Here is a 15,421-nt window from a genome sequence, read left to right on the forward strand (position 1 = left end):
GTAAGAATACTGGAGTGAGTTGCCATTTCCTACTGCAGTGGATCGTCCCATCCCAGGGATCAAACTCGTATCTCTTGCATTGGCAGGCAGATTCTTTATCATTGATCAAGCTGGGAAGCCCTATTTGGTAGAATAGATTCTAGATAATTTCTAATGTAGAGAACTTAACTTTCAACACATAGACAAAATATTCTAAATCTTAAAATATCAAAAATATCAGAAATAAAGTGATGGGCAGATTTGACAATTTTTCAAAACATCTTGGAAGACACAAAATATGGATTTGGATGCTTCACAAACACTGAACTGGTTACTCCCTAAATACTGGATTTTAAAATGTATTACTGCCTCAAAATCTCACCTTAGGAAAGGTTAATGAGCCTGAACTGGCAACATCATGAGATCTCTGATGGAATCTAATTAGCACTAAGTTCACATTCTGAAAACATTTTGTTAGACTGACAAGAGGATAGAAAAGAAACAGGTGACACATGAGAAAGGTCTTTTCCTCCCTAATATATGAGTATAATTTCCATTATGGATAATTAGAACTTCATATATGGAACAGTAAAAGAATAGACCAGACATATTTTCTTCCTTAAAAGCCACTATTTTAGCAGCAATGGAACAGACTGTTGAGGTCAGAAGGGTCCCAGAGCTAGACAGTGTTTACGAAGCCAGGGAACAGGTTTTTGTGTGAGAGAAATCCCCCATAGCCAAATGATGGAAACATAAGGAAATTATTCTGATGAATATGAAACATGTTAAGCATTATTTACTTTTCACCATAAAATAGTATAATGGGTTTTCATTTCACTACATGTAGTTTTTGGAACATACATTTCTCCAACAAATAACAAATGGGAAGGCAAATTGGAATTAAGCAAGCTCTCAGAATGGCATAAGGTAAAATGTCCATTCAAGCTGTGAGCTTGCAGTTGAATTGATGCTACTACCAAGTAAATGGAAATCAGGAGATGAGACGGGGGTGGGGGGGGGGGGGAATGGAAGGAAATTAGTAAATACGTTTAGATGACTCTTTTTGTCCCTGAATTAGAACCAAGGAAGCTTTTCCTTCAGAAACCATGTTATCTTTTAACAAAGAGGTAAAATGGGATGAAAGCAAGTAGCAATCTATTCAGAAGAAGAAAGGAGATGTTCACTCTTCTAATTTATATGACCCACAAATAGCAGACTTGCCTATTAATTGTCCTTATCTCTGTAATAACTATTTTGATGCCCTATAGCAACTGTTTCACATAACTTCTCTCTACACAGTGATCTTTCTGTAGAGGCGTCTGGTGCAATAACTGAAGCACAGTAGACTTTCAACTTAGGCTTGTTAATCAAAGTGAGTTAAATATATTTACCATCATGACAATTTTTTTTTTTTTCTATTAGTTGGAGGCTAATTACTTCACAACATTTCAGTGGGTTTTGTCATACATTGATATGAATCAGCCATAGATTTACACGTATTCCCCATCCCGATCCCCCCTCCCACCTCCCTCTCCACCCGATTCCTCTGGGTCTTCCCAGTGCACCAGGCCCAAGCACTTGTCTCATGCATCCCACCTGGGCTGGTGACCTGTTTCACCATAGATAGTATACATGCTGTTCTTTTGAAATATCCCACCCTCACCTTCTCCCACAAAGTTCAAAAGTCTGTTCTGTATTTCTGTGTCTCTTTTTCTGTTTTGCATATAGGGTTATCATTACCATCTTTCTAAATTCCATAAATATGTGTTAGTATGCTGTAATGTTCTTTATCTTTCAGGCTTACTTCACTCTGTATAATGGGCTCCAGTTTCATCCATCTCATTAGGACTGGTTCAAATGAATTCTTTTTAATGGCTGAGTAATATTCCATGGTGTATATGTACCACAGCTTCCTTATCCATTCATCTGCTGATGGACATCTAGGTTGCTTCCATGTCCTGGCTATTATAAACAGTGCTGAGATGAACATTGGGGTGCACGTGTCTCTTTCAGATCTGGTTTCCTCAGTGTGTATGCCCAGAAGTGGGATTGCTGGGTCATATGGCAGTTCTATTTCCAGTTTTTTAAGAAATCTCCACACTGTTTTCCATAGTGGCTGTACTAGTTTGCATTCCCACCAACAGTGTAAGAGGGTTCCCTTTTCTCCACACCCTCTCCAGTATTTATTGCTTGTAGACTTTTGGATAGCAGCCATCCTGACTGGAGTGTAATGGTACCTCATTGTGGTTTTGATTTGCATTTCTCTGATAATGAGTGATGTTGAGCATCTTTTCATGTGTTTGTTAGCCATCTGTATGTCTTCTTTGGAGAAAAGTCTGTTTAGTTCTTTGGCCCATTTTTTGATTGGGTCATTTATTTTTGTGGAATTGAGCTGCAGGAGTTGCTTGTATATTTTTGAGATTAATCCTTTGTCTGTTTCTTCATTTGCTATTATTTTCTCCCAATCTGAGGGCTGTCTTTTCACCTTACTTATAGTTTCCTTTGTAGTGCAAAAGCTTTTAAGTTTCATTAGGTCCCATTTGTTTAGTTTTGCTTTTATTTCAAATATTCTGGGAGGTGGGTCATAGAGGATCTTGCTTTGATTTATGTCGGAGAGTGTTTTGCCTATGTTCTCCTCTAGGAGTTTTATAGTTTCTGGTCTTACATTTAGATCTTTAATCCATTTTGAGTTTATTTTCATGTATGGTGTTAGAAAGTGTTCTAGTTTCATTCTTTTACAAGTGGCTGACCAGTTTTCCCAGCACCACTTGTTAAAGAGGTTGTCTTTTTTCCATTGTATATCCTTGCCTCCTTTGTCAAAGATAAGGTGTCCATAGGTTCGTGGATTTATCTCTAGGCTATGGAAAACTATAAAACACTGATGAAAGAAATCAAAGAGGACACAAACAGATGGAGAAACATACCGTGTTCATGGATTGGAAGAATCAATATTGTCAAAATGGCTATTCTACCCAAAGCAATCTATAGATTCAATGCAATCCCTATCAAGCTACCAACGGTATTTTTCACAGAACTAGACCAAAGAATTTCACAATTTGTATGGAAATACAAAAAACCTCGAATAGCCAAAGTAATCTTGAGAAAGAAGAATGGAACTGGAGGAATCAACCTGCCTGACTTCAGACTCTACTACAAAGCCACAGTCATCAAGACAGTATGGTACTGGCACAAAGACAGAAATATAGATCAATGGAACAAAATAGAAAGCCCAGAGATAAATCAAAGTGAGTTAAATATATTTAATCATTTGATTTGAAGGTCTTTATAGACAACAATGAAAATAAAGGAAATGTTAATGCCTTTCATGACACATGATTTTATGCTATGTACAATTTTTCCTATAGAAGAAAAAAGTTTAATTAAATGAGGAATGAGTTAAACAAAGGAGACTTTAAAAAAAAACAACAAATCCAAACAAGTTGTTGTGAACGCAGGATACTATGCTTTTTCAAGGACATTTTTCTACTAGAATTCTGCTCAAAAGCATCATGTTCTACCAAAAACTCTGTAGACAGGAAATAAAACTTGAGGGTGAAATGAGTGAGAAAAACATTTTTTTAAATAGAAGAATAAAATGGGCAGATTGAGACCAATACTGGAGTTGGCCAGGATACTCAGCATGACACTTTCCTAGTGTTGTCAAGGTGATCAAAAAAGAAATGAAAGGTAATCAGGTAACCAACACTGAGACTAATTTGAAGAACTAGAGCCCTAAGTCTTGTTTTTTGGCTATGCACAGAAAAAGAAATTGAGTCTTAAGAAATAATACTGTAGGGTACTACTAAATAGATAGTAGAGGATATCACACCCTAGTTTATGTAGTAGAAATTCTAAAAAACATAGTTTGTAAAGTGTGAATATCCACAAGCAAGACTTATATAAAACTAGGCATATATTTGGGCCTAGAATTAGAAATGGGTATCAAAAGATTTGAAAAATACAAATAGAGTGGCTCCAATAAAAAGTGCAGAGTCAAAACATCTAGAAACCAATCAGGTTAAAAACTGAGTGCATCAAGATAGTACCAGGGTGAGGAAGAAATCTTGACAGCTGAAAACAAAAGGTGACCATGAGCTCAAGTATATCAAGTTTCATACACAGGAGTGGCAGATGTAGGCATACAATTGTATGTGACCACCATAGCGTTTAGGTGAATTATTCTGGAGAGGTGATTTTTGCCCAGAAATGTGCTTCTGTTACCATTTTGGTTTTGCTCTGTTGCTTTTGCTCCCAACCCTGTGGTGCTAGAAGGATTTCCTATGGTGAATAGAGTGTGGGAAAATCTGATTCCAGAACACATTGATTTAAGGAGTAATGAACTGCAGCATGTCAAAAGAGAGTTGTGTGAGAGAAAATAAAGTATGGGGGATGGGTCATCTAATTTCCTTCCCTGAAACTTTAATTATCTTTAGAAAAGAGATTTTTTTAAAAAAATTGAAAGATGGGAGAGGAGACAAGATAACATTAGCTTAGAAATTGGAAAGCATGTGAATGTATGCTGTGATTTACGGTTGAGTGATAATTGGTAGTACCCCATTCCTCTGATTTTGGGGCAGGTAGGGAAGAAAGTTTCTAAAATAAGGGCATGGAGGGGGTGACAAGGAATGGCTGAAGGTCCTGGAGAATCCACTACAGCAATGTATGTATCAGTTACAGTGTGTGTGCTCAGTCACTCATGTCCAACTCTTGGGACCCCATGGACTGTAGCCCACCAAACTCCTCTGTCCATGGGATTTCCCAGGCAAGAATACTGGAGTGGATTGCCACTTACTCCTCCAGGCAATCTATAGAGTTAATCATAAATCAGAACTACCCTAATTAAAGAAAGTCAGAGACACTATTCTAAATCATTTTAATAAATTTTGCACATGACTCTTACTGGTTAGGTTACTTATCTTGACCAAGACACAGAAGCAACGTAAGTGTTCATCAACAGATAAACTGATACAGAAAATGCTGTATATATATAAAAAGGAATATTAATCAGCCTTAAAAAGAAGGAAATTCTGCCATTTGTGAGGACATGGATAAACCTGGAGAATATTATTCTAAGTGAAAAAAATCCAGACACAGAACAACAGATACTATAGGATGACACTTATATGAGGAATCCAAAATAATCAAACTCAGAGAAGCAGAGTGGAATGATGATTTCCAGGGGCAGAAGGGGCAAATAGGGAAGTATTAGCCAAAGGATGCAGTTTCAGTTATACAAGTTGAAAAAGTCCTAAAGATCTACTACAGCATAAAACCTATAATTAAGCACACTGTATGTATTACATACTTAGAAAGTCCCAAGAGGATAGATCTTATCTGAAATGTTCTTAAACCAAAAAACAATGAAAGCAATAAATAAGAAGTGAGAGGAAACTTTTAGAAGAAATCAATATGTTTGTGGCATAGAGTTTAGTGATGGTTTCACAGGTATATATTCATCTCCAAGCTCATCAAGTTCCATGTATTATTAATAAATGCATACAGTTGCACATGAATATATTGGTATAATTATTATAATGAACATAAATGACAATTATATTAATATATTTATATGATACTATATATTAAGGCATTAACAAATATATAGTTTTTGTATGTCAGAATAAATGAATGAGTGAGTTAATCAAATGAAAAATTAAAACTAGGTTTACTTTTCTCTAAGAAACAGAACTGCTGTAGTCACATAAAATAAGAGCATTAAGGAGCATCAACTGACCAAGTGGTATAGAAGGAAGGCAGTTGTGGGATGTCTTCGGTTGTGACCAATAGTCTGCATTGTCCCTTGCATCATTCATCTTTCAATATAAACCCTGAGCAGTGAACTAGAGTTGAGAGAAAAGGTCTACAGTCAAGGCTATGATTTTTCCAGTAGTCATGTATGGATGTGAGAGTTGGACTATAAAGAAAGCTGAGCACCGAAGAATTGATGCTTTTGAACTGTGGTGTTAGAGAAGATTCTTGAGAGTCCCTTGGACTGCAAGGAGATCCAACTGGTCCATCCTAAAGGAGATCAGTCCTGAGTGTTCATTGGAAGGACTGATGCTGAAGCTGAAACTCCAATATTTTGGCCACCTGATGTGAAGAGCTGACTCATTTGAAAAAACCCTGATGTTGGCTAAGATTGAAGGCGGGAGAAGGGGATGACAGAGGATGAGATGGTTAGATGGCATCACCAACTCTATGGACATGAGTTTGAGTAAATTCTGGGAGTTGGTGATGGACAGGGATGCCTGGCGTGCTGCGATTCCTGGGGTCACAAAGAGCTGGAGATGACTGAGCGACTGAACTAAACTGAACGATTTTTAAAAATTCTTTCACCTAAGATGGTTTTATAAATTTCTAACACTTGATAATGTCCTTCTGACAATTTAGATAACCCACTACATAAAAATCTCATTCCCTTGCAGGCTTGGAAACATGAGGTGTCACTCTTTATGAGCTGCTTTAAGGTAGTCTACCTCGAGCTCAGCACTACCCAAGCATTGAGGAATTTACATGCTGAGAAACAGAAATCAGCCAAAGGTCCTGGCACATATAAGATATACATGAAAGGGAATCATAAACCATACCCATATTTCTCCTGGGAAACAAACCTTTGGCTAGAGATGGGAAATACCACAGTTGTTAAAATTTTGCTCTTGTGTTAAGGTTAAATTATTAATATTAATACATGTATCGGGAAATTTTTAAGTGAAATGATCAACACTTGTCTTAAATATGAATTTTAGTGTGCTAAGGCTATGAGAAGCATGGCTGAACACTCTAGTTTTCTGCTGAAAGTCACTAATTATCACAGAGGTTTCATAAAGAAAAGTCAGATTTCTGACCTCTATTACCCTGAGGTCAATGTACCCAAATAAAGGAGGAGGGCAGGGTATACTCGAAAGTATTTTTCTTTTTAAAAAAATTCCCTACCTAGAATCATCTTGCAATTAAGACTAGGCCAAGGGGGTTAGGTCTATTGTCATAGATAAGAGTCAGACAGACATTGCCTAGGGAAAAAAAAAAACATGTGTTCCGCTTTGAACTTCAAACTAAATGTCTCAGGTTGGGTTCTTTGGAAGCAGATGCTGACACAGTTTAAGAAAGAAAGTGAAGTCGCTCAGTCCTGTCTGATTCTTTGCGACCTCATGGACTGTAACCTACCAGGTTCCTCCGTCCATGGGATTTTCTAGGCAAGAATACTAGAGTGGGTTGTCATTTGCTTCTCCAGGAGATCTTCCCAACCCAGGGATTGAACCTGGGTCTCCCGCATTGTAGGCAGACGCTTTACCATCTGAGGCACCAGGGAAGTCCCTTGAGACAGTTTAGCATGTGAGAAATTTATTAGGGATTCACAGCTATGGGAAAGAGTGTGAGAAAGTAGATCAAGCAGAGGAAGAAGTGGAATTGCCATGTGAGTCAGAGAAAGCCTTGGATAGCTCAACTTCTAGAGAACTATGGGTGTAAAGCCCCTTGAGATTTGTGTGTTTATAACGCATGGAGGGAAACGAAGCTGAAGCTGAGGCTGCTGCTGGTAAAAAAAGTGAAAGTCGCTCAGTCGCGTCCAACTCTTTGTGACCCTATGGACTGTAGCCCGCCAGGTAATAATAATAATAATAATAATAATTCTATTTATTTTTGGCTGCACTGGGTCTTCCTTGCTGTGTAGGCTTTTCTCCAGTTGGAACAAGGGAGTCTCCTCTTCATTGGAGCATGCAGGCTTTGCATTGCAGTGGCTTTTCTTGTTGCAGAGCATGGACTGTTAGGACATGCAGGCTTCAGTAGTTGCAGTGCTTGGGCTCCATATTGCACTTCTCGGACTCTAGAGCACAGTAGTTGTGGTGAATTGGCTTAGTTGCTCCACAGCTTATAGGATCTTCCCAAACCAGGAATTGAACCTGTGTCTCCTGCACTAGCAGGCGGATTCTTTACCACTGAGCCACCAGGGAAGCCCCCACAGGCTTTTAATAAAAACTCAATGGCAAAGTTTTCAGCCTTGTTTCAAATCATATAAAGGAGATTTCTTGAGCATCCTAAAACTGGGTTTTTACATTTCACAACCTTGTATTAGAAGATTCATCTCAGAGTAAACTAAGAACTAGAGAGAATGGGATCCTTAAAGTGAAGGAATTTACCACACCACTGACAAACTCTTTCCAAGAATAGCGAGGATAGAGAGAAAGGAGAGAGAGGATTTTGTCATGATCTCTTGCCATAACACTCAAGAGTTTTTGGAGACTCTCTCAAAACCTCAGTGCTAGTTCTCTGCATCCTGACCTAGCCTGCAGATTTTGGCAGCACCCGGGAGAATCTCACTGAGCTCTTTGTGACCCCATCGACTGTAGCCTACTCCGTTCCTCCATCCATGGGATTTCCCAGGCAAGAGTACTGGAGTATGTTGCCATTTCCTTCTCCAGAGGATCTTCCCAACCCAGGGATCAAACTCATGTCTCCCACATTGTAGGCAGACACTTTACCGTCTGAGCCACCAGGGAAGGTAGTCTTAGTTGGAGTGTAGGGCTTCCTCATTGGGAACTGTCCACACCAGCCTCTGTAAGGAAAGGAGGAGAGGCTCTATTCTCAAGAGTTAGGAATCAGATATTCTGTGAGAAACAGTAGATATGAACAGAGCTGGGGGTCAAAAGAAGGTCACTCACACAAGTATAAGCAACACCATAGTCATTGAGTTTAGATCTTAACAACCTCTAAATGATGAAGGGAACGTTATTCCTCAGCAAATACCAGCACTAAGCCTCTAGATGACCAGAAGCACTAGTTACAAAATATGAGTGGACCCAGTTATAAAAGAAAGGGCTCTGGAGAACAGAGCCTGAGATCCAGAGTCAAAGGATAATGACCCACTCCAGACAAGAATCAGATGTCATTCCCACAGTGCTATGAGGATACCGTCACTCTCACTGCATTCCTATTCTTAGACGCCATCTTGAAGTTAGGATAGAAGAAGATGCGCTAGGACAGAGCATTCTTGAGGACAAATTCAGGAGGACTTAAAATGGGTTTAAGTATGAGAGACGGATTAAATTAATGGATTTAAACTGGAAGAGCTAAAATTGAGTCAAAATGGTAGGTACTAGACACATGTGACCAGTTTAATGAATTAATAAAATTAAATTAAGATAAAATGAATGAAATTAAAGTTGAGTTAAATTAATAACTGATCAATTAATAATTATAGAATCATTTCATTTGTTTTCTCACCACATTTCTGGAGCTCAAAAGTGACAAAGGCTTGTAGCTACCATATTAGACAAGTTATACACAGAATATTACCTTTATCACAGAATGTTCTATTGGGCAGGGCTACATGAGAGAAATGTGAGATTATTTATTTCAAAAATATATTTTTTGCATTTTTAATCCTAATGTATCTTTTGATCATGCCAAATGAAGAAACAATTTTTCAATCCTGATTAGAGCTAGAATGACCAAAAAAATTGTTTTTTGAAAAATAGATTTCAATAGGGTCAATTTTGTCACTCTCCATGAAAACATCATATTTACTATAACTCTTATGTTTTCATCAATTTGCATTCTGTTCCAAATTTCATATATCTAAAAAATCTTTTAATAAGTCATTATCTTCACAAAGCCCTTCCTTACAGACTATATGATCATTAAGTATTATCCATCGTTTCTACAATACTCAAAGCAATATACAAATAATTAAGCTTGTCTCCAAAGGCTTTGCGTCAGTCTTCTTTTGAGGTTCAGCATGAGCATACTTTTGAGGTTCTTCTACTTTGTAGCAGGCATCAGTGCTTCATTTCTTTTTATGACTAAAAATATTCTATTGTGTGGACATGCAACTTTTGCTGATCCATTCATTTGTTGATGGATATTTTGGTTCTTTCTTTGTTTGCTAACTGGTTAATATTACAAATATTTTTTGTTATCAAGGTACTTGTTTAAATATTAGTTTTTAATTTGGAGGGATATATACCATAGAAGTGTATATCCTATGGAAATACATGGAATATCCATAGAAGTGTGTATCTTATGTAAATCCTATGGTATATATCCTATGATTGCTGGTTCACATAAGAATTCTGTTTTATATTTGCAGGAACCATCACATAGTTTTCTACAGCTTTTGTAGTATTTTCTATTCCCACCACCAATGTATGAGCATTTCACTTTTTTCCACATCCTCATCAACAAGTTGTTTTCCATTTTTTGTTTGTGTTTTGCTTGTTTGCTTTTAATACACACTATTTTAATGGATATGAAAAGGTTTATATATTTCCCTAACCAAAAATAATGTCGAGTATCTTTTCATTTGCTTGTTGCAGTTTTATATATCTTCCTTGGAGAAAGGAAGATATTTGAAAAACTCATTTAGCATGTGAGAAAAGAGACACCAAATAGTTTGATTCCTGTGATTATGAACCAATAGAAATCATTACAAAATAATAATCTTTAGCTTCACCAAGTATATTAAGCTTTGCAATTTTTATTGAACTTTCTCAAGTATCTCTCATTTTACATATTTCTCCACAACAGAGTTATTAAGTAAAATATTTACTTAGGAATTTCTTTGTGATTCAGAACTCATTTAGCTAATATTATGTCCATTTTTAGAATTTCTATCAAATTTTGGCGTGCTTTAATATATATTTTAGGGCTTCCTTGGTAGCTCATCAGTAAAGAATCTGCTTGCAATAAGGGAGACTCTGATTTGATCCTTGGGTGGGACGATACTGTGGAGGAGGGTATGGCAACCCACTCCAGCTTCTTGCCTGGAGAATCCCATGAACAGAGGAGCCTGGCGGGCTACAGTCCCCGAGGTCACAAAGAGTTGGACGCTACTGGAGTGACAGCACACAAGCAATATATATTTTAAGAATTCAGGGTTTTTCTCTTCTTCTTATTTTTGCATAATACCTAACCTTGTTTGTATCATTTTGTACTTCAATCAACAATGTATGACAGTCCCAAGTTTTGCACATCTTTGAAAACAGTTGGTATTGTCAGTCTTCTAAAATTTACTCATTATGCTTAAATTATCATTTCTGTGAAGACTAGTGGTATGGAGCAAATTTTCTGTTTTTTTTTTTTTTTTAAATTGGCTATTTGTCTGTCTTTGTGACCTGTGAAACTATGTTGCCTGCTTCTATATTAGCTTTCTTTTTTTGCTTATCGATGTATCTGGTTTTTTTTTATATGTACATACCTATGTCGTTTGCCTAAGATATAGTTTATGTAATCTTCTCACAGTCTGTGTTTTGCCTATTCCCTTACCTAATGTTTTATTTTTGAAGGCAAAAAAAAAAAAAACTGAACTGTATTAACTTTGTCATAAATCAGGTGACTTTATTTTTTGGTTCTGTTTCTTACTAACATGCATCATGAGTGTTTTGTCTAAAATTGGGCTATTACCACACTGGATTAATTATTGCAACATATAATGTCTTAAATTGTCTTCTTGGTCCTTTCATTTCCATATAAACCTTAGTATAGGCTTATAAACATTCACACACATACATACACATACCCTCTAGGATTATGATTTATATTGTATTGAGTCTATGGATCAGTTTATACTTTATATTGTAAAAATATTGTTTTCTAATACATTAACTTGTATATATCTCCATTTATTAGGATGATTTAAATTCTTTCAAAAATTTTGGAGTTTTCAGAGTAGGTATCTTGTGCATATTAGATTTCTTCCTATGTATTTGGTATTGTTTCTGTACTCAATCATATTGTATTTTAATTTCAATTTTGCATTTGCTAGTATATAAGTAATACAATGCAATTGCTGCTGTTACATTTTTTTGTAGATTCTTTTCTGTTCATTTATGAATAAGTACATTTCCTTCTTCCTTTTGATTATTTATTTTTCTTGTTGCATTGTCTAGCACCTTTATACAATATTTGAGAAGTTGTAATAGTGGAATTATTTGGCTACTTACTACTGCAAAGAAGAAAACACTTATTATTTCACCAATAAGTGTATTTTGTTAGTACATCAAATATAGTATTCCAGTAACTTTTGCCTTCTTTATTGCTGTGAAAATTTACCTGTCATCCACTTGTCGCTGATCACTTGTCACTGATCCTTAAAAAATTGTCTTTTATGGTTTGCACTTTCACTGAGATATAACATATAAGAATAGTGAAAAAGCTAGCTTAAAACTCAATATTCAAATCTAAGACCATGGCATCCTGTGCCATCACTTCATAGCAAATACATGAGGAAACAGTGGAAACAGTGGCAGATTTTATTTTCTTGGGCTCCAAAATCACTGCAGACAATGACTTCAACCATGAAATTAAAAGATGCTTGCTTCTTGGAAAAAAAGCTATGACAAACTTAGACAATGTATTAAAAAGCAGAGACATCACATTAGTCAAAGCTGTGGTTTTTCCAGTAGTCATGTATGGATGTGAAAGTTGGACTATAAAGAAGGCTGGACACCAAAGAAGTGATGCTTTTGAATTGTGGTGCTGGAGAAGACACTTGAGAGTTACTTGGACAGCAAGGAGATCAAACCAGTTAATTCTAAAGGAAATAAACCCTGAATATTCATTGGAAGGATTGATGCTGAAGCTGAAGTTCCAATACTTTGGCCCCCTGATATGAAGAGCTGACTCATTGGAAAAGACCCTGAGGCTGGGAAAGATTGAGGGCAGGAGGAGAAGAGGGCAACAAAGGATGAGTTGATTGGATGGAGTCAGTGACTCAATGGACATAAGTTTGAGCAAACTCCTGGAGATAGAAAAGGACAGGGAAGCCTGTCGTGCTATAGTCCATGAGGTCTCAAAGAGTCAGACACGACTTAATGACTGAACAACAAGAAGATATACCAAGGTGTGAATTTTTTAAGTGTATGAGTTTTGAATTGATTATGCTGTCCAAACTTTCAGATTCTTGGTTTTTATAAAAAAACAAACAAAAATGTCGTTTCTGGAAAATTATCAGCAGTATATTCTTCAAGTGTTCTTACTCAAATTCCCTTTATTATCTTCTTTCTTAACTCAAATATATAAAATTTTTTTCATTCTATTTTCCTATTTTTTAAATTTTGTCTATTTTCTCATTTGATAAAAATATACCTAGAAGTTAATCTATTCAGACTGGATCATTGCAGACATTACTTTTTTTCATTAAGTAAGAGTTTTTATGGAGAATTCTATTTTCACATAGTCATTTCATATAGGAACTGGGTAGAAAGTCAAAATTATTTATTATTGATTCAGTTAGGAATTAACTTATCAAGTAAGAAATAACAATGAGACCCATTTGTGGCAATCAAATTGATATAGTACAATGAATAAAGCAAATATTTGCTAATGTTTTCAGAAATAGTATAACTTTATCATACTTAATCTAATTCCTCAGTTTATATATATATATATGGGTTTTATGTTTCCCAAGTTTATAATTTTGCTACTAAACACTTTTATGAGCTTCAAACTCATGTCAGAGTCCTGACATTTATACTTAAATACTTCAAGGTTAAACTTTCCCAAAATATAATTTCTAACCCCAACCCCCAATCCCCCCCCCCCAAAAAAAACCTCTATTCCTTCAGAATTAATCTTTACTTTATTTTTGACAAAATCACACATCTGGTAACTCATGTCAAACCTTTAGATACTGTATTTTTTTTCCTTTCCTTTGCACCTTACATCATCAAGTTCACTAAAGTCATGTTGGCTATATTCATAAATTGTTCCTGAAATTCACATTTTTTTTCGCTTTCACTGCTACTCTTCTAAGCCAAACTGCAAGAACTTTTATGAACTTCTGCAATAGCCCCTTTATTCTTCTGCTTTTTTTTCATTTTAGTCTCATAGCAAGCTCTGGGAGTTGGTGACCAACAAGGAAGCCTAGCATCTTGCAGTCCATGGTGTCTCAAAGTGTTGGACATGACTGAGTGGCTGAACTGAACTGATGAGCTCTTCTAGGAAACAGCCAGGATAATCCCTCCATAAAAAAGAAACTAGCTATTTTTCCACTTTTTATGCTTCTAATTTCTGAAATGCTCTACTCTGCTTTTCAGAGTCTTCAAGGCCCTGATTGTCTATTCCTCACTGCAGCCCCAACTTATATCACTTCTTCCTCATTGATATCTTTTAATACCACCTGAGTTCTTATTGAAAGTGAAGTGAAAGTGTTAGTCATGTCTGACTTTTTGTGACTCCATAGACTGAAGCTCTCCAGACTTCTCTGTCCAGGGAATTCTGCAGGCAAGAATAATGCAGTGTGTAGCCATTTGCTTCTGCAGGGAATCTTCCCGATCCAGGGATTGAAACTGGGTCTCCTGCACTCTAGGTGAATTCTTGACCATTGAGCTATGATAGAAGCCCCTGAGTTCTTGTTAAACCTTGAAAATACCTGTGTTTTTCCTGCTGAAGCACTTTAAAAATTTTAACCTCCTTTCCTCAATATTATTCTTGTCATGGGTATTTTAATTGTTCCCTCTTTATGATCACTTTTTAAAGAAATGCTTAAAGCAGTATCATGAGGACAGAGGAGGTAGCTTGAGTGAACTTTTATCACCCTTGTTTAGGGTAGTTTTGACATTAAAAATAATGGAAATAGTGGTTTATAAAATATATGTGTCCATAAAACAAAGAAAGAAAGAAAGAAAGTGACAAAGCTTTTGTTTATAGTGGAATGCCAACCAGTAAATGCAGAAGAAATGACAGAGTTAAAACATTTATCATTGTTCAACTATCAAAGGAATAATTAGCTGCATAAAGAATCAGAAATGGAAAAAAAAGAATCAGAAATGGATGCTAAAGCTAGTGGTAAAAGTTTAATAAGGAACAGGATATTTACATAATTTTAATGTATGTTTCCATAAATCACTTGTCAATATAAATGGTAAAATAATAATGATATAGTAAAGAGACCTATCAAACATAACTTTAATCAAGCTATCAAAGTTAATTTCACTAATAATGGGCCAAACCAGTATCGTGTACTTTTTTACATGATACTCTAAGAACACTTCCCAGGTGGTGTTAGTGGTAAGGAGACATAAGAGACGTGGATTCGATTCCTTAAATCAGGAAGATCTCCTGGAGGAGGGCATGGTGATACACTCCAGTATTCTTGCCTAGAGGACTCCACGGACAGAGGAGCCTGGCAGGTTATAGTCGATGGGGTTGCAAACAGTTAGACAAGATTGAAACAACTTAACATGCACTCAAATAGAACAAAATATAACTTTCTTTATATATGTAATCTGTCAGTATGCACAATCTAAATATCATCGTGGGAAAACATTAGACAAATGCAAACGGAGAAGCATTCTATGCAAACAAAACAAAGTGAAACTGGCCTGTACTCTTCAAAATGTTAATTTCATGGTGTACATAGATGTCTGAGAAACTGTTCCAGGTTAAGGAGATCAAATATATATGCAAAAAAAGTGGCATGATATCTACAGTTACTCTGAAATAATCC

The sequence above is a fragment of the Dama dama genome, chromosome 17, assembly GCF_033118175.1.
Source record: "Dama dama isolate Ldn47 chromosome 17, ASM3311817v1, whole genome shotgun sequence".
Lineage (NCBI taxonomy): Eukaryota > Metazoa > Chordata > Mammalia > Artiodactyla > Cervidae > Dama > Dama dama.